The sequence below is a fragment of the Acinonyx jubatus genome, chromosome A1 (assembly GCF_027475565.1).
Source record: "Acinonyx jubatus isolate Ajub_Pintada_27869175 chromosome A1, VMU_Ajub_asm_v1.0, whole genome shotgun sequence".
In the NCBI taxonomy this organism is placed as follows: Eukaryota; Metazoa; Chordata; class Mammalia; order Carnivora; family Felidae; genus Acinonyx; species Acinonyx jubatus.
Genome location: NC_069380.1, coordinates 96,198,918 through 96,222,346, shown reverse-complemented (window position 1 = coordinate 96,222,346; position 23,429 = coordinate 96,198,918). Strand labels below are relative to the sequence as shown.

The 23,429-nt window shown below is 39.3% G+C and overlaps 1 protein-coding gene across 2 annotated transcripts in view; it reads left to right on the top strand.

Moving 5' to 3' along the window:
* DTWD2 (DTW domain containing 2) overlaps positions 1-23,429 on the top strand; it is a 525,766-nt gene that overhangs the window by 178,393 nt on the left and 323,944 nt on the right. The window lies entirely within an intron of this gene.

Below are 23,429 nucleotides of genomic sequence, written 5' to 3'. Positions count from 1 at the left end.
TCTGATCTGTGTCAGCTGGTCTTCCAAAGGACACCGATATTCCTGATGTCATACATTTCCCCATTTCCCCCAATTTGCAGTCTGTTGCTGGTGTAGCTTGCACTTTGCTCTGGTATTGGCCTCTTAGAGGGATTCTCTGATGCCTTAACAGATTTTGTGGAGCAGAAGCCTTCTTTACCTCCAGGTTGACAGAGGGTCTTGGTTTGTGTGGTCACAAGTCAAGCATTTGGTTTTTTCTTTACAGCTTGGTTCAGATTGCCATCCTACTTCTTCCTATTACAGCTCTGTCTACAGGGCTGTAAATCAGCCTCCTGAAGAGTTGGAAACTACCTGGCTCTATTCCTGAGAACCTAATTTGCCCTCTAGTTATGTTATCCTACCGCCCTAAGTGACTGCAACCCTGGGCAATGGCAGATGGTAGTTAGGGAATTGGGTGGCTTCTAGGTGACTGGTGTCCATCAGGGCCAACTTACCTATGCTAGAGATGGAGGGAGTTGGTGAAGAGCAAGGTGTTACCTATTCAGATAGCTAATATATATAATTATCTGGTAATTAGCACTGTTGATTTGGTTTGCAAGATTTTTACAATGTCACAGGTTGTTTTAGCTAATTAATATTCTTTGACTTTGGCTACGGTATATGGTGTGAACTAGCTGTGCTTGAGAAGGTCATGGTCATACGGTGCAGTGGTGTAGAAGCACTTACTCTTGGGTAGAATTGCTGAGACTCTAAATAGAATTTCAAGACCCAGTTTCAATGTCAGTCTTGAAAATTGCCTTTTTGCAAAATGCCTTTGCCAGTTGAGCACACTTACATTTCCAACTGCTTTCCATTATGGGCATGTGCTTTGTATTGTCTTCATTCTTCAAAAGACAAAAGCTACCTGCCTAGTATTTTCAAACTGGCTGAGAAGCTGAGGTGAAGTTAGATCAAGGGACATTTCCCTTGAGCAGAAAGCTGGACAATTGTCCTTGAAGATTGCCAGCTGAGTGTGCAAAAACCTAGGCTGGCCAGGGAGGACAGTTGTTTCCTTCTCCAGGATTGTATAACTGGCCCACGTAGAGTAACTCAGAGGTTCTATCTGCTTCTTTCTGGCCCTCTCCATGCATTTTGATTTTGCTTCCTTTTGCTGTTTGCCTCCCCCCTCCCAGCCTCCCCCACTTTCTAACATCCTGTGTTCTCTTGTGAATGCCTCTCTCTCTCGTGGTAGGCTTTTTGATTTCTTAAGTGTGACTTGTGAAACTTCAAGACCATGGGTCTTTAGTTATGACTTTGCTTTGATCTTGGGCCAGTGCTTTTCTTCTGAAAGGATCTTCTGGTATAAATACATTCAAACTGGGAAGGGATCCTCCCCACTTTGACATGGTGAAGACAAAGGACTGCTCCTTCCAGAAACCAAGATTCCCATGGAACCCTGATTGGCCTCCTGTTCTGAAGATTCCTGTGGCTCTTGAACCACAGTGGCTCAAGTACCCACCTCTCTGTATTTAGCAGAGTCTAGGCATGTCAGAAGGATGAGCTGCATTGGGTAAATCACATAAAAGACAAAAGTCTGGAGGCCAGGAAGGGATCAATGAATAGAAATTCAGGATATAATTATGGCTCTTGTTTTTGTGAGAGGAAAAAAATTGGACAGTGTTGGCTGGAAAATTAAAAGCTCTCTTACTTGGAAACGTTCTCCAAGGTAGGCAACTGATAATGATAGCACCCCATATTTAATTCACTTGAAAATGAAATCTGTGTAATAGTCACCCTCAGAGTCTGGGGTGTTTGAAATTACTTGTGGGGCTCATATTCTGAAAATGTACCAGTTGATATCTCTAATTTCTTTAAAGATTTGGTTTGCTAATAATTTGTTTTTTAAGCCATCAGCAAACACACATGTGAAAAGACAGTATTTTAAAGAAGGTAAACATATATTGAGTGACTAAATATGATACAGCTGCAAAGTTCCATATTGTGACATTAGTTGGTATTACTGTTGTGTGGCACAAGTAAACTAGTTTTCAAAGTGTGGAGTTAAAACTGGTCTGAAGTGTGGAGAATTTTGTCTGCTGTTTGATTTGTATGAGTAGATTATAAATTCCTATCAGAAAACAGAAAGAATGCTGGAAATACGAAGTTAAAACTGAAGCACAAATTATGCTAAATTTGAGGTACAGGTTATGTGGATGCTAAATAGGATGAAGGAGATGTTCAGAAACCCAGACATGGCCATGAATGACTGACTGTTATGTTGCTCCTTAAAGTAAACATGAGATGATCAGAAAAATCTCACAATTTTTTTTTCTGAAGTTGTGTCTGTAGTTTCCCATTATATTTTAAAGTATAGAAATAGTATTGGCTCCTGAAACACATTCTTTTTGGCAATGTGCATCTCTGAGACATGCTTACATGTATTTATCATATTAAATTCATGTTTAAATTGTTTTTGCATCTCAGAGATATATTTCAATTATCCATCACACCCCCATTTCACTCATGTTGCTCAAATGTCAAATTTGATTCCACAGTTGTAAATTTCTATGTAGTAACTTACAAGCAAATATAAACATACCTTGGAGATAGAGTGTATTATCAAAAGTCATTAATTTGCGGGGCGCCTGGGTGGCACAGTCAGTTAAACATCCGACTTTGGCTCAGGTCATGATCTTGTGGTTTGTGAGTTTGAGCCCTGCATCGGGCTCTGTGCTAACAGTTCAGAGCCTGGAGCCTACTTCGGATTCTGTCAGTTTGTCTCTGCCTCTCTCTGCCTCTCCCCCAACTCAAAACTAAATATGCACTTTAAAAAGTTACAAATATCTGTTCCCATTTTGTCAGTTGCCTTTTAGTTTTGTTGATTGTTTCCTTTGCTGTGCAGAAGATTTTTATCACGATGAGGTCCTAATAGTTCATTTTTGCTTTTATTTCCCTTGCCTTTGGAGACATGTCGAGGAAGAAGCTGCTATGGCTGAGGTCAAAGAGACTGTTGCCTGTGTTCTCTAGGATTTTGAAGGTTTTCTGTCTCACATTTAGGTCTTTCATCCATTTTGTGTTTATTTTTGTGTATGGTGTAAGAAAGTGGTGCAGTTTCATTCTTCTGCTTGTTGCTGTCCAGTTCTCCCAACACCATTTACTGAAGAAACTCTTTTTTCCATTGGATACTCTTTTCTGCTTTGTCAAAGATTAGTTGGCCATACATTTGTGGGTCCAAGTCTGGGTTCTCGATTCTATTCCATTGGTTTAGGCATCTGTTTTTGTGCCAATACCATACTGTATTGATTCCAGGTTTGTCGTACATGCTAAAGTCTGGGATTGTGATGCCTCCAGCTTTGGTTTTCTTTTTCAACATTACTTTGGCTATTTGGGGTCTTTTGTGGTCCCATACAAATTTTAGGATTGTTTGTTCTGTCTCTGAGAAGAATGAGAGAATATATTTGCAAATGACATATCGGATAAAGGGTTAGTAACCAAAATCTACAAAGAACTTACCAAACTCAATACCTGCATAACAAATAATCCACTGAAGAAATGGGTAGAAGGTATGAATTGACGCTTTTGCATAGCAAATATCCAGGTGGCTAACAGACACATGAAAAGATGCTTAATATCACTCATCATCAGGGAAATACAAATCAAAACCACACTGAGATACCACCTCACACCAGTCAGAGTGGCTAAAATTAACAACTCAAGAAACAACAGATGTTGGCAGGAATGTGGTGAATCCTCTGTGCGCTGTTGGTGAGAATGCAAACTAGTGCAGCCACTCTGGAAAACAGTGTAGAGGTTCCTCAAAACATTAAAAATAGAATTACCATGGGGCACCTGGGTAGCTCAGTCAGTTGAGCGTCCAGCTTCAGCTCAGGTCATGATCTCACGATTTGTGAGTTTGAGCCCCACGTCGGGCTCTGTGCTGACAGCTCAGAGACTGGAGCCTGCTTCGGATTCTGTGCCCCCTGTCTCTCTGCCCCTCCCTAGCTCACACTCTGTGTCTCTCTCTGTCAAAAAATAAATAAGCATTAAAAAAAAATTAAAAATAGAATTACCCTAGGACCCAGCAATAGCACTACTAGGAATTTATCTATAGGATACAGCAGTGCTATCAACAATAGCCAAATTATGGAATGAGCCCAAATGTCCATCACCTGATAAGTGGATAAAGAGGATGTGGTTTATGTATACAATGGAATACTTGTTGGCAATGAGAAAGAATGAGATGTTGCCATTTGCAACAACTTGGCTGGAACTGGAGGGTATTATGCTAAGTGAAATAAGTCAGTCAGAGAAAGACAAATATCATATGTTTTCACTCATATGTGGAATTTGAGAAACTTAACAGAAGACTATGGGGGAAGGGAAGGGAAAAAATAGTTACAGAGAGGGAGGCAAACCATAAGAGACTCTTAAATACAGAGAATGAACTGAGGGTTGATGGTGGGGGGACAGGGAGGCAGGAATAATCTGAGATGGGCATTGAGGAGGTCACTTATTGGGATTAGCACTGGGTGTTTTATGTAAGTGATGAGTCATGGGAATGTAGTCCTGAAGCCAAGAGCACACTGTGTATACTGTATTTAGCTAAGTTGACAATAAATTATATAAAATTTTTTTTTAAAAATGCATTAATTCGCTTAGTAGAAAGAAATCAACTGTGATGTCAATTCCATTGCCTGTCCCAGGCTAAACAGCTCATTAGCGATCAGTCTTTTGCTCATTTCAGGGGAATAAGTTCTAATTCAGAGAAGTTGTAGTGACTTCGTGTCTGTCTCAGCCTAGTGATAGGCATGCTGTCAGCTAGAAATGCTTGAGGCACTTGCCTGGACCTGTGTTACTTGTGGTGAGCTCCACAGAATTTTCCTGGACAAGAACCAAGGTTGGGTTGGCCCTGTGGTTCTCATGTTTTCAGGATGCACCTCAAGAGCAGTCACCAGGGAACTTGGAGAAAGCAAGGTTTATTACTCATGGATCCTATGGGGAACATGGCATGCCTCAACACCACGCAGCAAGGTTGAAGTCAAAAGGGAAAAGAGGGAGGAAGCTTGGAACTGGGATTCTGCCTTTCTTAGCAGCAAGGGTTGGGGTGCCTAGAGTTTTGAGGGTTTACTCTTTATTAGTGAATTTAAAACATAAGAGCAGGCATTAGGGAGCAAGAAGGCAGAAGTGGAGTTGCACAAGTGCTCAGTTACATAGGTTCCCAGGGGCTTCTAAAAGGGGAACTTCTTGGATAGGGGTTGCCTTGTTTCATATCTAGTTGGCTTGCTATTAGATATTTCCTCTAGCTGGCAGTATGTTTATTTGAGATGGATATCTTTGAAACGGATGCCTCGGCACTCAAAAGCTTAATGTTAGGAACCTACATTACACTTGATGACAGACAGGATTGCCACAGGAGAACCTAGCTCCATGCCCAGCCCTCTTGAATGGCTACTAAAATCCGCTGCCCTTTCCATAGTATGTACATTTTCAGGTTTTTTTTGGGGGGGGGGATTTTTATTAAAATACATTCTATTTGGAATTTCAAAGAAAAATGAAAATTAGAATGCATTTTTAAAATGAGAGGATGCTAACTTGCAAGTTATGTCATTATGACTAAACAATTTCATTTTGGGTTGAACCTCCGATATAAGCTTGGCAGGAGTAAACCATGGCCCAGGTAGATGATCAGTGTGAATAAATCATATATGTTGCTTTTTGGCATGACCTTTAATGGGAGAGACAAGGGGTTTATCAAACATCTGAAGGGCAGAAAATTCAATTTAAAAACTAATTCTTAGGAGGTCAGCATTTTCCATAAAATCCCCTGTACCTTTGCCTTTATGAGTCTGACTAAGAAGGTGTTCTAAATTCATCTATTTTGTGAGAGAAGACTCATCTGTTAAGGTGAAGAATGATTTTCCTGCCCACTTCTTTGCCAGTTTTCATAATAGCTGTGGCAAAGAGCCTGCTGGCAGGCAACTGGTAGTTCTATGAATGGGCTTTATTTTTTAATCAGAAAACTTGTGATCCTTGACAGGTGGACTCCAGCAGCTTGGTGTTTGATGCATATACTTGAACTAAGGAAGACTGGATTTCACTCACCAAAGAGAAAGAAATACTCTAATCAGGGCTCCAGTGGGGACTGATGTTCAGGAAGCTTTTATTGTGTGGTACTGTCACTCACTTGTGATTTTGCATGAGGAAAGGGAAATGTATATGGTGTGAGCCTAAAAACTGTGAGGGCAGAAAATGCAGGATTCTTTCCTTTATTCTACCTTGTACTGCAAGTACCCAGTGAAACCTGTTTCAGTTGATTAAGATGCACAGCCACACTATGGAATATTTGATTCGCAGACATTTCACTGCAATCTAAATTTCATCTTCTTTAACGAAAAGCCTTGTACAAGATCTGTTGGATTGAATAGCAAACCAGTCCCAGTCTTGACCGAGAGCCTTTTATGTGCATAAGGGCAGAGAACTGTTTGAATATACTCAAATCCATTGGTTTGTGTATTTCAAAAGAGAGAATTGTGTGGTACGTGAATTATATCTCAATAAAACTGTTAAAAAATAATTTCAAAGACAATTCTCATGCAAACATCTATCAAGTAAAGGAATTTAACATTTATTTATTTGTTTTCATAGTTGCTGTCTCCTTATATCAGTTGATATTGGTTTTCCATTTTCTGTAATCATGTGAAACTTTTTTTCAAAGAAATCTTGTTTAGTACAACCAGTGGGCAATATGAAGAAAAATACTATGGTAGAATGCAGATAACTGAAGTTTGGGAAACCCAGAATACGCATGATGTATCGTTTGGAGTTCATTTGCTTCCGAATGCAACCATTTTCATTGCTTTATTCCTTCATTTAGTTGTTTAGTTTCTTTAAAAAAAATTTTTTTTTAAAGTTTATTTATTTATTTTGAGAGAGAGAGAGGCAGAGAGAGAGGGAGATAGAACCCCAAGCAGGCTCTACACTGTCAGCACACAGCCTGATGCAGATACCATGAGATCATGACCTGAGCTGAGATCAAGAGTTGGATGCTTTGCCGACTGAGCCATCCAGGTGTCCCAAGTTGTTTAGTTTCTTGACTGCCTACCATGCATCAGGCTATGTGCTAACATCCTTTCTAGAGCTCAGTGTGTAGTAGACATGGTAGGGCAGACTAAGTACCTTCATCAGACTAAATCCTGAGATGCAGGGTCTCCTGTTTTGGGGAAGATTGGTTGTAATTTTTAGAAATATGTGACTAATAGGAAAGAGTAAAATTATCAGGGAAATAAACACAGATGGAAAACACTTTAAAGTATAGGCATGCTCAGTTTTATATTGCTTCGCTGTATTGTGCTTCAAAGGCATTGCTTTTCTTTTCTTTTTTTCCCTTTCTTCTTCTTCCTCTTCTTCCCTTCTTCTTCTTCTTCTTCTTCTTCTTCTTCTTCTTCTTCTTCTTTCTTACAAATTGAAGGTTTGTGGCAACTGTGTCAAACAAGGCTTTGGCGCCATTTTTCCAACAGTGTTTGCTCATTTCATGTCTCCGTTTCACATTTTGCTCATTCTTGCAGTATTTAAGTCTTTCTCATTTTTGTTAGATTGCTTGTGGTGATCTGTACTCAGTGATTTTGGAGGTCACTAGTGGATTTATTTGGGGGCACCACGAACCTCACCCTTATAAGATAGTGAACTTAACTGATAAAAATGTACGTGTTCTGAATGCCCCACCGACCAGATGCTCACCTGTCTCCTTCCCCTCTCCTCAGGCTTCCCTATTCCCTGAGACACAACAGTATTGAAATTAGGCTAATTAACAACCCTACAATAGCGTCTAAGTGTTCAAGTGAAAGGAAGAGTCTCACGTCTCTCCCTTTTAAATCAAAAGCTGTAAATGGTTGAGCTTAGTGAGGAAGACATGTTGAAAGCTGAGGGAGGCTGAAAGCGAGGCCTCATGCACCAGTTAGCCAAGGTGTAAATGCAAAGGGAAAGCTCTTGAAGGAAATGAAAAGTGCTGCTCCGGTGAACACATGAGCGATAAGAAAGTTCAAACAGCCTCATTACTGATACGAAGAAAGTTTTAGTGGTCTGTACAGATCAAACTGGCCACAATATTCCCTTAAGCCAAAGCCCAATACAGAGCAGTGCCCTCTCTTTAATTCTATGAAGGTTGAGAGGTGAGGAAGCTGCAGAAGAAAAGTTTGAAAGTAGCAGAGGTTGGCTCACGGGGTTTGAGGAAAGACACCTCCTTAACAGGTAGAAGGTAGAGCAGCAAGTGCTGATGGAGAAGTTTTAGTGGAAGTAAATACCTTACCTTTATTGGAAGAAGATGCCATCTATGACTTTCATAGCTCAAGAGGAGAAGTCAGTGCCTGGCTTCAAAGCTCCAAAGCTCCAAAGCTCCAAAGCTCCAAAGCACAGGCTGACCCTCTTGTTAGGGACTAATGATGCTGGTGACTTTAAGCTGAAGCCATTGCTCATTTACCATTCTGAAAATCCTAGGGCCCTTAAGAATTATGCAAAATCTACACTGCCTGTGCTCTATAAATGGAACAACAAAGCCTCTATGACAGCACATCTGTTTACTGCAAGGTTTACTATTTTAAGCCTGCTGTTGAGACGTATTGCTCAGAAAAAAAAAAAAAGATTTCTTTCAAAATATTATCACTCATTGATAATGCACCTGGTTACCTAGAGCTCCGATGGAGATATACAATGAGATTTATGTTGTTCTCAGGCCTGCTAACACATCATCCATTTTGCAGTTCAGAATCATTTCGATTTTCAAGTCTTAATGAAATACCTTTCGTAAGGCTATAGCTCCCATAAGTAGTGATTCCTTTGATGGATCTGGACAAAGGAAATTGAAAACCTTCTGTAAACGATTCCCCATTCTAGATGCCATTAAGCACATCCATGATTCATGAGAAGTGGTCAAAATATCAAAATTCACAGGAGTTAGGAAGAAGTAGATTTCAACCCTCAAAGATGACTATGAGGGGTTCAAAACCTCTGTGGAGGAGATCACTGCCGATGTGGTAGAAATAGCAGAACTAGAATGAGAAGTGGAGCCTGAAGATGTGACTGAATTGCTATAATCTTGGGATAAAACCTTAATGGATAAGGAGTTGCTTCTTATGGACTATCAAAGAAAGTAGTTTCTTGAGATGGAATTGACTCCTGGTGAAGACACCATGGAGATTGTTGAAATGACAACACAGGATTTAGAACATGACATACACTTAGTTGATAAAGCAGGAGCAGGGTTTGAGAGGACGGATTCCAACTTTGAAGGAAGCTTTAGTGTGGATAAAATGCTATGAAATAGCATCATGTGCTGTTAGAAATTGTTCCTGAAACAAATGTCACTCAGTGCAGCAAACTTGACTCTTGTCTTATTTTAAGAAACTGCCACAGCTATCCAACCTTCAGCAACCACCATCCTGATGGGTCAGCAGCCATCAGCATCAAGGCAAGACCCTCCACTGGCCAAAAGATTACAACTCCCTGAAAGCTCATATGATGGTTAGCATTTTTTAGCAATGAAGTATTTTTAAATTAAGGTATGTATATTATCTTTTAGACATAGTGCTACTGCACACGTAACGGGTCTATAGTGCAGTGTAAGCATAACTGGAAAACAAAAAGAAAAGTCATTAGACTCACTTTATTGCAATATCTGCTTTATTGCCATGGTTTGTAATCAGATCTGCAGTATCTCCCAGCTGTAGGCAGTGCTTTGTCCTTTCTCCCCACTCCCCCTTCCCCTTCTCTGTTTCCCTTCCTTTTTTCCGTCCTTCAAAAGATAAACTGGGGCATATTAAAAATGTTAAGAGTTTATTTGAACAAAAATCGATTGGAATTGGGCAGCACCCAACCACAAGTGGTGAGGAGGAAATATTTATGTAGAGAAAGTGTGAAAGAAAGAAGGGACATTGACTGGCTATAGCTTAGAGCCTAATTAGCTGTTTGTAATTGGTCGTCCTTAGCATTTTGATTTCCTAACCTTGAGCCATTTATTTACAGGTTTAGATTTTGGTTGCTTAAGTAGGCTACCCCAGCATTAGAGCCACATCAGTCTAATGGCTTCCTTGTTTATTTTATTTATTTATTTATTTATTTCAACATTTATTTTATTTTTGGGACAGAGAGAGACAGAGCGTGAACGGGGGAGGGGCAGAGAGAGAAGGAGACACAGAATCGGAAACAGGCTTCAGGCTCTGAGCCATCAGCCCAGAGCCTGACGCGGGGCTCGAACTTACGGACCGCGAGATCGTGACCTGGCTGATGCTTAACCGACTGCGCCACCCAGGCGCCCCATGGCTTCCTTGTTTAATTAGACCTTTCTTCTCTTCCTTCCTTCCTTTCTCTCACTCCTTTCTTTCTTTTCAGTAGGATCCATGTGGCTTTTAAAAATTTAATCCTTAATAAGATTATTTTGATTTTCTCATCACTTCAAATGAAGCCCAGTACTTGAGCTACGTTTAAAAAGCTATACAAACAAAAATCTACAACAACCATAAAACTTAGATTTTTTAAAAAAAGTGTTATTTATTTTTGAGAGAGAGAGTGAGAGAGAGAATGAGTGGAGGAGGGCCAGAGAGAGAGGGAGACACAGAATCCGAAGCTGGCTCCAGGCTCTGAGCTGTCTGCATAGAGCCCAATGTGGGGCTTGAACTCACCGTGAAATCATGAGCTGAGCCAAAGTTGGACGCTTAACTGACTGAGCCACCCAGGTGCCCCCATAAAACTTTAACCTAAGGTGAAAGTTGGTGAAACTTTCCTTGTTGGTAAATGTTTCTGGATTCCAGCTTAAGTTTAGCTATTGAGCCTAGAAAGAATAGATGCTTTTATTCTGAGATGTGAAGCCCTGCCATTTAGAAATCCTTTCCTTCAATACTGAAAAATAGATGTTTTTCTAGGCTTAGTGGTTTTAGATTTCTGACTTTGCAGGAGTGTCTCTGTATTCCAGGTGAAATCAATTACATTCATTGACATTCCCACTACAGTGAATGGGATATTCTTGTACATTTCCAAAAGAGTTGAAGTCAGAGCAAAGCCAGGTAGCAAATAGTTGTTGTTAATCTGATTTGATCTACAAAAATGACAGCTGCATTTTTAGAGCTCAAATTAAAAATGTAAAAAGTTAGGCCTGGAGATTATGATATATTGTAATGCAAATAACCAAAATTTCATCTAGTCATAGCTCAAACCTGTTTTATTTAATCAGTCAACAAGTATTTATTGCATATTTGTTGGATATTGGAAAACGAGCAAAGTGTCACAGAGCTAAGTTCATTTTCATTCCCTGCTTTCTTCTCTTTATTTCCCTATTTTTGTTGCCCTTTTTCTACTCCTAGGGGCCCACTCTCATTTTTAGAGCTATATCTAATCTGCTGGAATAATTATAAAATCTTAGTCTTTTTCTACACACATGCATGCCATTATCCCTGTCCTTTCATTCTAAATCAGACAGTTTTTCCCTCAAACATGGGCCATTGCCCTTGCTCCCTACTGGTCTCTGTGCTGTTGGACCAAACATATTTTTGTCTTTGGGATTCACTTTCTGAAGAGGCAAAGGAATGGCTTGGCTGTTGCTAGGTCAGAGCAGATCCCAGCGAGTGCTGTGATTAGAGTATGGTAGAATACTAAACAGGACAAGTGATCTGGAAAGACTACAGAAGAAGGCGAGAAGAGGAAATCAGGATGGATAAGCTGAAGAGCTGGGAGGAATCATGGTCACAGGCAACAGGCTGAGATCAGAGAGGCAAGTTGGTGTCATGGGGTCCTGTCAGCAGATACTGTAAGTGTCAAGTACAGCGTTAGGACTCTAGATTGTATGAGGATGGATGAGAGCAAACCCTGGCACTTTATGTATCCTTCCCAAATTAGACTGATCTCCAACTCTGTGCCCCAGCCAACCTCATACACTTACCTGTCTCCATGTTTATTTTGTTCTTCTCTGTCATGTATTTGTTACTTCCTTTTGAAATTCTATCCAGTTTTCAAAACCCATCTTAATTCTAGCTGTTTCTTTAAGCTTTTCCTGATCACATTGACCACAGGTATTTTTCTCTTTGAAATTCACTTTTTCAAGAGTCAAAGGAATGAGCATTTATTTGAGTGTCTATAAGTGCAAAATTAAACATTTTTTTAATGTTTATTTTTTGAGAGAGAGAGAGACAGACAGAATGTGAACAAGGGAGGGGCAGAGAGAGAAGGAGACACAGAATCTGAAGTAGGCTCCAGGCTTTGAGCTTTCAGCACGGAGTCAGACATGGGGCTCGAACTCACCAACAGTGAGATCATGACCTGAGCTGAAGTTGGTCGCTTAACTGACTGAACCACCAGGCACCCCAAAATGTGAAAAATTTTTGATTTGAGCTTTCTTTGTCTAATCCTTATTAAAACCTTATATAAAGGGTATCTCTGATTGAAAGCTGTGAGGACTGAATCTAGAGATTGATAATACTTTCTGCCTTTTTGAGTTGTAATGATGCATCCATTAGGATTCTGAAAAAACATGAGGAAGTCTTGGCTGCATCTCCTAGGAGATTTTGTGGGCCACATGATGTTCAGCCTATTATGGGACTCAGATAATATCCTGGTATAACTTGACTGAAGAGAAGAAAATATTTGTAATAAGTTTATAAGTTAATACCTTACAGTCTTTCCCTGGTATCCTCCCAGGACTGACTCACTGCATCTGCACATACAACCAAATGGTGTAGCAGCAGACATTCTGAGATAGGATCACCCATGGAGAGAGTGGACAGAGAAGAGGGGACTCACAGCTAAATACTGCAGTGTCCTCACATCTAGGGGGCATTCACTTGTGTCAGAGGCGAGATTGACTAAAATGAGGGCAGAAAAAGGAGTTTGTTAGGATAGAGATTCATGGTTGCCTTGATAGAAGCCCTTTCTAATGAAATGGAAGACAGTGACCTGATCAGAATATATAGATAATAGCTGTAGAAAGCTTTTCAATGAAGGGAGGAGAGAAATAGGCCAAAGCTGCAGAGAGATATGGATCAAAGGATTATTTGTTGACATGGGAAATAATACAACAGAATTATGATGGAAATGATACAGGGAAGAGTGATAACTCCCTCCCCCCCATTTTTTTTTAAAGCAACATGGGGGATTAAAATCCTTGTGTAGGGTTGGGTAGGGGGGATGGAATCCATACACATGGAGGGGTTGACTCTAGATGGGGTCAGGGCATCTCAGACGGGGTCAAGGCTACCTTTTTCTTTATATTAGGAAAATCAGGGAAGTATAGGCACAAACTTTTAAATGCATTTGGTAGGAGAAGATAGATCGTTCTTATCTGATTGCATTCATTTTTTTGTCTCTCTGAAGAATAAGAAGTTTGTTAAAGAGAGGAGAAGGTATGAAGTCGTTAACTCAAATAGTAGGAAGGCAGATTTTCTTGGTAGGTGTGGCAGGATGCTGGTTAATAATGAGAACCCTTTCAAGAATTGTGGACATACATTTAAAGGATGACTTGTTTTAGGTGATCTTCTCCTGAAATATTTAGTTATGTTGAAATAGTCACATGGTATCTAGACAGTTGGGATTTTCCAAGATTTTGCCAGATACATACAATGCCAGGGGAGGGGGCAAAGGAGGTGTAGCCTTTTCAAGGAAGTTATAAAAGTTTTACACTGTGGAATCTAAGCTGGTTAGGGAGGATGGGAGAGTATGGAGGGAGGGTGAACAACATCAGTGGATTGGAAGTCCCTGTAGGGAGGAGAAGTGATTGAAATCAGGCACATTAAAAAGTCCTGTGGAGTGCTGGAGGTAACAGTCAGAGAGAGTGGGTACTTTAAATCACAATTTTGGAGGTGGTATGATGGCAAGGTCTGGAGCAAGTGGATAAGATATGGAAGAGATTTTTGGAGGGAAGGAAGTTCAGGGTCTGATGGTCCAGGGCATAGGAAACTTGGCACACATGGATAATGAGATCGCCAAGAATGTAAAAACAGTATGTTAGGGAAAAACACATTGATCCAGATGTGGTCTTTCCTGAATGAAGGAAAGTGACTGCAAGTTCAGCAGATGACATCAGCAAGTAGCTGGTGATACGGCTGTATGTCTTGAGCTTCAGAGAAGCAAGGAGAGGGGGGAGACAGGCCGTATCTTGGCGTGGTAGGTAGGTAAGGATAAAACATTTTCAACTCAGGGGTTCATGGGCTGTGGCAGAAAAAACAGCCACCACTTGAGAAGGCCTCAGGAGAAGCAATCTTTTTTGAGGCTTAGTCAAGCTGTTGTCAGAGAAAGAAGATGTTAAGGATAAAGGGAGTCTGTGGATAAGTGGCTGTGAATTTCATAGGGTACAGTTGAGGCTGTAAGTGTTTGGGGAGAGAGACATTGAGGACATATTAGAGCATATGCACATACAGTGTAGGAGTAAAAAGCAGAGGGAGGATGAATAATGTAGAGGTTGATTTAAGTTGGAAATATTGGGACACTGGACACTGATCATCCAGTAGGTCAGGGGGTATGGTGGCTTGGGAGAAGGTGAGGTCCTCCTCTGTAGGAAAGTTTTCTGGATAGCTCCTATGGCCATGGTGGCCTGGAGGAGGCTATGATAAGCAAGGTGAGGACATCTGTGTTCTATGCCTTTTAAAACCATTCTGCCTAGAAGAGATAATATAGGTCTTTGACAATGAGTGGGAGATGGGAAATACTGCATTTTTTTGCTCCTATGTATACTAGATATATGTACACTAAAATATACCTGTTATGTTCCTTGCTTTCTGTCAGTCATAAAAATGGCACCTGATGTGCCAGCAAAACTGTAGAAATCAATGTGCTCAGCTCCTAGAGATTTGACTAGCAAGGAGTTCTGACTTTTCTTGCCTCCTGCTTCTCCTTTTAAAGGTCCTTGGAAAATAGAGCTTCTTGCATGAGAGAGTCTGCTCAGTGATCTGCTGTCAGTCACTCTGTAGCTCATGGTGGCTAACCTAAGTGCTACCTGTGCCAGAGCCGACCTCCTCCAGGTCCATTGACTGTTGGCTTTTTCTTTGACCAACCAACCAGCCTTTTCTGTTCCTGTCCACATAGATCCATCCTAAGTGACCTTATAGATTTATAGACTGTAGTGGGAGCCACGGATTCCCCTAATATTCAGGCTTACTGTTCAGTCTTGACCCATGCTGCTGGCCTTCTTTCTGGGAATATTCTTTAAGGATCCCATTATCACACTCTTTATCTGGCTTGAAATCCAATTGGGATCTCTATTCTCACTCTTTTCCATGAACTCAAAAACCCTGGGCTAATCAATGTGTCTGGCTAGGTATCTGTTTTAGTGTCTGCCAATAATCAATAATCTGTTAAGAAACTCCTGAGTAGTCAATGACAGCTGGGAGATTTGTTAGCCTCAAATAGCGGTTCTCAGATTTTGACCTGTTCTGAATTATCTGGAGAGCTGTTTAAATCACAGATTATTGGACCCACCCCCAAGGTTTTCAATTCTGTAGACCTGAGATGGAGCCAGAGAATCGATAAATTCTCAAGTGATATAATGCTGCTGGTCATTGAGTCACAGTTTGAGAACCACTGGACTGGAACATACTGAAGGCGTCTTTGAGATTATATTGCCTAATTTCAGTGCAAAGTTTCAACTATGGCTCGGTCAAAATGTTCATATATTATAAAAGTTAAATAAAAATGGAATCTATATTCTCAATTGTAATCTTAAGAATAGTTCCCCTTTCTTTTATCTCTGTATCCTCTATAGTAGCCTTCAGAGTCAAAAGAGCAAGGTAAAATCCAAGTTGAAGGGATATGGTTGATGTCCTTGCATATGTGAAATGTGGATACATCCAGGGAAATAGTGAATGATTTCGGAGCCTAAGACTTGTGGGAGGGTCAGCCTTTCTCACAGGGAATTAACATTCATCTAGCCATCAGTCAATCTCATCTCTGGGTGGATTGATCAATCCTATTCCTTTCCTCTTCACAGACAGATGAGGTCAATTTTGTTGAAATGAGGGTTTTGCCCACTGGATAATTTGAGAACAAATAAAAGCACTTGCTGTTCTAGCCGATTGAAACAGAAAAAAAAGTTTTTGTTTTAACAAAAGATGACAATTCGAGAAGGGACAAGAGGGCTAAGAAAATAATACACCTGTAATCAGAGCCCATCATCACACATCCCAGAGAAACAGGAGTGTTGGGGCTGGAGAGGTCACTAGTCACAGTGAGTAGGTAGCATTCGTAGCTTTTCTGTCCTGGAGGAGAACAAAAATAATCATATCACTCTTGTAATTTTTAGACTTCTCATATCTTAAAGATTCCCCTATTATTTCCTTAGTTGGCTAGATTTAGAGCCAAGTTCTCAATGTAACAGTTTTTATCATTTAAGAATATGCAACCTGTCTTTGATTCCCTTGCCCATCACTGGTCATCAGCCTAGTAGACACTAAATTCCACAAAACAGAATAGAAAACTTTGTAATTATTCTCACTACGTTAAGATTCATACCTGGTTCAGCATGGATGGGATGAAGGGGAGTAGAAAGAGCAGGACACTGAAGTGAGTTGTAGACAGAGGCCCCAAGGGGGTCCTTAAGAACTGGGGGCAGTAGTGGAGAAGGGAGAACAGAAGAGAGAGATGTGTGGGAGGGGAAGGTTCAGGGCTCTGAATGCATGTCTTTGAACTTGGTTTTAGTAAATTCTGTAATACACAGTGTTTTCCCACCATGGAAGTACAAGCCAGTGGTTTATGTTTTGGCAAATGAATAGCAACATAGAATTGAACAGTGAGTCATTAACTCGTGAGGGAGAATCCAAACACTTGGTGGGATTTGTTTTTGTGATGCTTCATTCTGTCACAAGAATTAGCTGGGGGGTTACTCTCTCCACTTCATTCCCAGTATCAGTATCTCTAGTGCACATGTGGAATATGGGAATTGACTTCAGTTGCTTTTCTCTTTTTTTTTAGGACCTCCTACTTTCCAATTCTCATTTCCAAAGGCACTTGTTTAGTGGTTTTGAGTTTCTGTTATAAAAACTCTAAGTTCAAAAGGTAGAATCAATGTCACCGCATAATAGTTCACCAACAAGATCCATTTATTTGCAATGCTTAAAAAAGTTCTGACAACTTAGCACGGTTTGAGTTTCGATAAGTGGTTGCCTGGCATATCTGATACCCTAGCTGAGGTTTTCATCTTGGCTAATATCTTCCTGAGATTACTTTCCAGTCCATTTACTTGGGCAAGGGCTAAAATGTCCTGAGTTTCTAACCATGTGTTAAGGGTGAATGTGAATATTGAAGTAGAAGGCTAGAAATGTGAGTTTGTTATTCTTGATGTTGTTCTCTAATGTAATTCCTCGGGCTATATATTTAGGAACAAGAGGCAGAGTGCCTTAGATGGTCCCGCGATTATCATATCCACCCCTCAGCAGTCATAGAAAGCATGGACAGTAATTCTCCAATGGCATTTATGCTACAAGTTTTCTTTTACCCCCATGGCTTTTAGGTGGCTATGCTTGGGGGTCCACTTAAAACTTTGTGAACAACTGTTTTGGCCAAGTGATAGATGGGATGTTTCCATCCAAGTTATGCTATTCATAAGAGGACTAATCACTCTTTATCAAACTTTATGCAAATAAAGCCAAATTGGATTTATTAAGGTGATGAAAGAAAATAGGGACTTTTTAATGGGTAGCAATGCTGTACATTATCTAAATGCAATGCAGATGTAATGATGCATTAGAAATGCCGAGAAAATTTAATCAGTGTAGAAAAAAATATAATGAAATGGTTGTTTAAACACTGTAAAGCTAATGTTAGAGTAATTACTTCCCATCGAGCAAGGCGTGGAGTGCACATTACCCAGGCTCTGTTTGATTAGTCATCCTGGCTGCAACATCTGGCCCTTTGATCCATTTTGAATTTAATAGAATTTCTAAACTTCTAAATTTAAGTTTTAGAATGAATGAATAAATAAAACAACTTCTGTAGGAGCCAGAGTTTTTTACTAGCTCATGACAGATTAAAACCGTGTCCCTGACTCACTTCTCCAGTTCCATTGACACTGTGTTCCCCTTTACTTCTTTATGTGAAAGAGAACACTGAAATCCAGAAGGGCGAACTTCCTTACTTTGAAGATTAAGTAGCAAATACTTAAAATAATACTTTGGCTTTCTTTGAATGGTCTCTTTTTTGGTGGAAATAGGGGTGGTTTTTAGAACAATTATCTTCTTACCTATTGATAGGAGGGGAATGGAAAGAATGTGTTATAAGAACATATATCTCCTTCCTCTTAATGAAAGTTTACATTTCTTGTTGAAAATTTAGAAAATAAAGGTAATAACCATAAGAAAATAAATATCACCCATAATCATATTCCTCAGAAGTAAATGTTATTAACGTAGTAAACGTTATTTGGGAGGAATTTCATACTAAAAACTGACAGTTAATCTATTCTCCTCTAGTCTAATAATTGTATAACTTAACAATTAGCATTGTGGTTAAGAGTGTTAGAGATGGAGTCTGGGTCACCTGTGTCCAAGTGCTGATTTCACCTTGGGCAAGTTACTTGTTTTCTTTGTGCCTCATTTTCCCCAATTATAAAATACAGACAGAAATAGTATCTGCGTCATAGCATTGTTGTGAAAATTAAATGAGGTAATTAATATATGCAATGGATTTGAAACAATGCTAAACATGGAATGAGTATTTATAGATGTCAGCTGTTATTACTGCTATTATCATGAATGGTCTCTGATTATAAGAATTGTATTCTCCATGTATTTGTATAATATAACTTTTCCAGTAAGTAATAGCATCTAGCCTTTAGGTCAGTAGATGTTCTTTTACAATATACGTTTCCTACGGCATACATTATATTCCATTATAAGGACCATAGTTTATATAAGTAGTCTCTGATGGATTTTTGGCTATTGTACAATTTAAAAAAAATTTATAAACAATACTTGCTTAGAATTCATCTTTAGGAATAAAATTACTGGATCAAAATGCATATACATGTGAAAATTTTTGATATGCAGAGTAAAATTGCCCTCTATAAAGATCTAAGCATGTCCCTTTTTCTCCTCCCTCTCCAAATGTGGATATTCTTAGCTCCTAGGGGGAAAAAAAAAACCAAAACAAAACAGTCTAATGGGTGAAAAGTAGTATGTCATGGTTTCTTTAATTCGCATTAATTTTTTCCTCTGTATCCTGGGATTTTCTCTTCTGTCAATTTCCTATTCATATGCTCTGTTCTTATGTCTTTTGGAGATGTGCTCACTTTGGCAGCACATATACATATATCTGTTGGAGCATTAGTCTTTTAGTTTTTAAATTGTGGTTATTTTTTAGAGCTTACGGAGATTAACTTTTTGCCATACATATTGCAAGTATTTTCTTCAGTCTATGGTTTGCCTGTAATCTTGTTATATGGTTTATATTTTGGTTATATAGACGTTCTAAAAGTTTTCTGTAATCAAATTACTAATTATTTTTGTTTATGATTTCTAGTTTTGGAGTCAAATTTAGAGAATTTAGAAGGTACTTACATGCATTTTTAGGTAACATTATTAAAGTTTTATTTTGATGTTTAAAAATTTTAATTTTTAAAATTGTTTTATTTATTTTAACATTTTAATCTATCACATCAATTTGAACTGTTTTTGTGTATAGAGTGAGGTGGGAACCCAAGTCGCTCATTCTATCTATCTATCTATCTATCTATCTATCTATCTCTCTAAATTCTTTTCAGTGTAGTTTTAAAATTAAGTTCCTTTACCCATTTGAAACTTTAACTAAAATTTTCTCCATGATACTGGAATTTCAGGTTAAAATTCTGAGAATATTTTTATATATGCTGTTTGGACACATGAGTAATTATATCACAAAAGTGTATAGCATCTACTACCATGTGAACCATATTCTTTAAAGTTTCATGGCAGAAGAATTTGTGGTTGAGGAAGAGATAGTTTGGGGGACTCTCTTTTAGAAGAAGAATATACAATGGGACACCTAGGTGGCTCAGTTGGTTAAGCATCTGACTCTCGGTTTCGGCTCAGGTCATGATCTCATGGTTCATGGGATTGAGCCCTGCATTGGGCTCTGCACTGACAGTGCTGAGCCTACTTGGGATTCTCTCTTTCTCTCTGCTCTTCCCCCGAGTGCTCTCTCTGTCTCTCTCTCAGAATAAATAAATAAAGTTAAAAAAAAATAAAAGTGAGTTTTATACTTAAAAACACACTGTTAGGTACTGATTAGATATGGATGCTTATTTAGAACAAGAGAAAAAAATCAAGGGAAGTAACACATTTAAAAAAAGCTGGCCAATACTCTAAACCTCCCATAATTTGGAAAATAATGTGATACTACTGTTAATAAACTGCACGACCCATTTTGGCTGCGTACTTCTGCTTGCATTTTTATGACAATTTTATAATCTAGCTTTCTATAGAGACAGAGTGAGATACATCAGCTCTTCTGGCATGCTTTGTTTAAGGAGAGCTTTGAGGTGGAAAGAGGACACATAAGTTGGGAAGGCTAGACGGACATGTGGCCTATGGCACCTGGCACTGTGGAATTGTGTACGTGGTACAAGAGATGCATGGAGATGACTGTAAACCACATAAATATATCCCACTGATCTCAGACTAAACATATTCCTACCCAGCTTTCCCATGTCGGGATCCCCAAAGTACCTGCAGCAACTTCGGTGGCTTTAGTATATTCAGGGTTGTGCATACACCATTAGAATTTTAGAACTTTTTTATTTCTCCCCAAAGAAATCTTGCACCCCTTATTCATCCTTCTCTGAGTCCCTATCTCACCATCCCTAGGCAACCACTAATCTACTTTTCAGTGTCTATAGATTTGCCTAATATGGACATTTCATATAAACAGAATCTCAGAGTATGTGGTCTTTTGTGACTAGCTTCTTTCACTTAGCATGCTGTTTTCAAGTTCATGCATGTTCACTTGCTTTTATTGCTTAATAATATTTCATGTTATAGATATGCCACATTTTATTTATCTAATTATCATTTGATGGGTATTTGTATTATTTCTACTTCTTGAACATTATTAATAATACTTCTGTATTTATGTACACATTTTTTTTTGTTATATGTTTTTACTTCTCCTAGAAGTGAAAACCTAGAAGTAGAATTGCTGGGTCATAAGGTAACTCCATTTTTAACATTTTGGGGAGCTGCCCATCTGATTTCCAAAGTGGCTGCACTATTTTACATTTTTACTGTGGTGTATGAGTGTTCCGATTTCTCCACATCCTCATCAATTCTTGTTAGGTATATTTTTTAAATTTTATTCTAGTCATCCTCGTGAGTAGGAAATGTTGCCTGAATGTGGTTTTGTTTTGTATTTTCCTGATGGCTAATGTCAATTTTACTTTGTCACGGTTTTCTTGATCCCCAAAATGCCTGCAGAAAAATCTCTACTTTTCCTTCCTTGCCTTTTGCTTTGTGTTCTTTATTTTTTTTTTTTAATTTTTAAATGTTTATTTTTGAGAGAGAAAGACAGCATAAGCAGAGGACAGGCAGAGATAGAAGGAGACACAGAATCCAAAGCATGCTCCAGGCTCTGAGCTGTCAGCACAGAGCCCATCGCGGGGCTTGAACTCACAAACTGCAAGATCATGACCTGAGCTGAAGTTAGACGCTTAACCGACTCAGCCACCCAGGTGCCCCATCTTTGTGTCCTCTCTCTCTCTCTCTCTCTATTAGTCCCTAACTCTTGTATTAACCCCTAATATTGGTCAAGTCAGGTTAGAGCACAGAAACCACTCTCGGTATTTCAGTTAGAAGGATTTAATATAAGGAGTTAGAGATTAGAAGGAACAGAAGTTAGGGACTGCCTTTTGTCTATTGATTTCAAGGGTTTAGACTGTGGCTGGAATCCCAAGACCAGGAAACCGCTCCAGCTATGGCTTCTGTTGCTGCCACAGTTGCCTTTGCCACCAGGGAATCCTGAGCTGGCGACACAACCTCACGTACCCTTGCCCCTTTTGATCAGCAGCAATAGCAGCAGGATGATGGCCTTTTCCTCACTCCCCAAACTCTTGCAGTACGTCTAATTATAATAACTTAATTGTTTAAGCCCCATCTAAACAAGGGAGTATGTAGAAAGGGATGGGAATGAATCCTAAGTGCTCACAGACCATAATCAGCCACTGTTCATTCCTTATGACCTGATTGAAAGCATTGGTTTATGAATATTCACAGTTTCTCACTCCCCCATCTCCTGAATAGAAAGGATCTTCTGCTGTCAGTGGCAGCAATGGGTCTGGGCTTTGGTTGAAAGTGTAATGGATAGAAATGGGAATCAAAAGGAAGTAAGAAAGGTTAAATTTGCATCAGATTTACATGGGAATGGGTAAAGAGTTAATATTAGAAGAAAGCTTACTCAGAGAAATCCTGACTAAAAGGGGCAGAAAGAAGATCCAGTTTGGGCTGAAGTGGAAGGACTATTTGTTGGGAGGCCCAAAAGTAAGACTGGGAGAGTGGTTGGTGCAAGTGCTATGATGTACTGAGAGCTGTCATACACACAAGGCTGGAAGCGCTGTTGAACATAATGTATAGTAATCCCTTTGGCATTTTGCAAGGGACTGGATTAATGATTTAAATTGCCTTTCAATTTTTTATGGGTTTCAAGTTTAATTTTTTTTTTTTTCTAAATGTGACACCATGGTGGGCCTGGTTGAGAAGCAATGCCCTTTATTCTGGATTCATCCTCTTTTTCTGATTATTATTAATGCGTGGCTCACTCTTCATATGAACTGAACTGAAATTTTCATGGTTGGGGGGAAATCATCCAGATATAAAAATAGCAGAAGTTCAAGTGAGAAATGCTTATAGCTAGCTGGATCTGTCTTCTCTCACACCTGCAGCAGAGGCTGCCTGGGAACACCCCACCTCCATAATATCTATGAACTTCTGAGTTGCAATGCAGAAGGAAATGGGGAAGGAAGGAAGGAGACATTTGACTTTCAGTGGAATAACACGCATTTTTCCAAACCTATTGAGAAACTGTTCTGTAACTTGTATTTAAAGCCTGTTTTCTGATATTCAAAACATGCTTAAAGGTATTCATTGTGAAGAAGATTTGACACTTCTAAGAATAGACTCAAGAGAAACATTTTCTCTTAGTAGAATAAAATTACTTCAAATTGAAGGGCCTTGAGAGTAGAGTTAATTAGTTATTGTTTAATACAGGGCTTAGTAGAAAGTGGTCTCACCACACTGATAAGCTTCAGAAGAGGCACTGCTTGATTGTATGTTTGTCAAGTGGAACAAAAAAGAGTGAACTTTGTTTTTCTGCTGGGGAAAAATTGATCATAAGGATGCTAGATTCTTTGCCGTGGTCTCCTTTTTTGTTTCAGGTATTGGTTCAGGTTCAGTAGCATTCAATCTGACCACAGATCCCTTGGAATTTAGGAGAGAGAAAGATTAAATTAGAATAGATTGCAAGGCAGACATGGTGGGAAG